Here is a 1,930-nt window from a genome sequence, read left to right as displayed (position 1 = left end):
TCTGGTCTCCATAATCAGCAGCTTCAACCAAATCATCTTTACGGAAACAACAGAAGAAGTTCATGATCAAGATCAGTATAACGTAATCTAAAGGGATTAAATCTGTGTATATATCATTTCTGCGTTGTGATAAAAGAAGAAGTGAGACCCACTTTCTTAACTAGATTATACATTTCTGGAATAAAATGATATGGAATGATAATTTCAAAGATTCCAAAAAAGAAATTTACCATTTAACTTAAATGGAGTAAAGGATCATTCCATCAATTCTAAAAAAAAAATATACAAAAATACAAAAAAATTCACTATAATTTTGAGAGGAAATAAATATAACAAATCTCTTTTATTTTTAATAACATTTCATTCATCTTATTCCATTCATCTTTGTTTATTTTTATTTACGTTTATCATTTATGTATCAACCTTTGACAGCTCATTAAAGTCCCTTACAGCAACATCTAATCTATTAATTTAGGGATTATCTACTATTTGAAGTTCTGTTTTAAATTTTGGACTCTTTCATAATTGTTGCTAGAATATATGATGTCTCCTATACAATGCAACCTACCAACTTAAATTAAACCAAATCTTAACCAACATAGATTAGTTAAACCTAACCAGTAACACTTTTATAATATTTTTGGTTAATCTCTTAATATAATTAGATCTAGGACTGGGCGTTCGGGTACCTATTCGGGTTTCGGTTCAGTCTATTCGGGTTTCGGGTTTTCGGGGTCAAAGATTTCAGCCCCATTCGGATATTTTTAAATTTCGGTTCGGGTTCGGTTCGGATCTTTACGGGTTCGGTTCGGGTTCGGATAACCCATTTAAAATGTTTTTAAATTTTCAAAATTTATTATATACTTTAAATGTTCAAAATCTATAAGAAAGATAATATATTACATATAAATTTTCATAACATATATGCCAAAATACCTTAATTTAACACATAAATTAGTTTTCTTTGAATATTTGGATAAAGAATCAATAGATATTTAACTATTTTGGTGTTTTCAGTATATTTTAGCTATTTTAAACATTTACTTTTGACTATTTGCATATATTTTCCGAGTATTTTGGAAAATTAAAAGGTATCTTATATATTTTTAATATTTTTAATATACATTATATATAAAAATAATGTATATATTCAAGTATAAATTTATTTCGGATACATTCGGGTACCCAGAATATTTCGGTTCGGATCGGATTCGGTTTCAGTTCTTTAAATACCAAAATTTTGAATCCGTTCGGATATTTAATCAATTTTGGTTCGGGTTCGGTGCTACTTTTTGGATCGGGTTCGGTTCGGTTTTTCGGGTTCGGATTTTTTGCCGAGCCCTAATTAGATCATATAAAACTGAACCATTCTTAAATCAACGAGTTTATATCATTCCAGACATAAGAGAAAAAATATCCGACTCATTTACAACGTAAGCATACAAAGACCGTGTATGCTTATGCTCATTGATCTTCCAAAAACCAAATAATTGTGGCATAGACCAACATAGGCTCATGTTCGTATCACTAACTTTACTTCCATATATTTACTCTTCACCTACATCATATCACAACATACACAGTTATACAAGAACATGATTTTTTTTTGTTCAAACAACCAAATAATGGTGGCATATGGTCAGTAGATTTTTTAAATATATTTTTTTATATATTACATTTTACGAGACTATGTGTATAAGTTTTTTTTTTTGAAAAAATGCATAACTATGTGTATAAGTTAAAAGGTAAAAGGTGTGACAAGGCAAATTATTATACTAAAAATAAAAGAAGATTAAATACAAACTAATAACAAGTACAACACAAATTATAACACTATTAAATTCTATATATATTTAATAAAATATTATATATATGTCTAATATGTATATATATATAAATGTTACACAAAATATATATAATATTATATACA

Source organism: Raphanus sativus, chromosome 4 (genome assembly GCF_000801105.2).
Source record: "Raphanus sativus cultivar WK10039 chromosome 4, ASM80110v3, whole genome shotgun sequence".
Classification (NCBI taxonomy): Eukaryota; Viridiplantae; Streptophyta; class Magnoliopsida; order Brassicales; family Brassicaceae; genus Raphanus; species Raphanus sativus.
Note: the sequence above shows the minus strand (reverse complement) of the source record.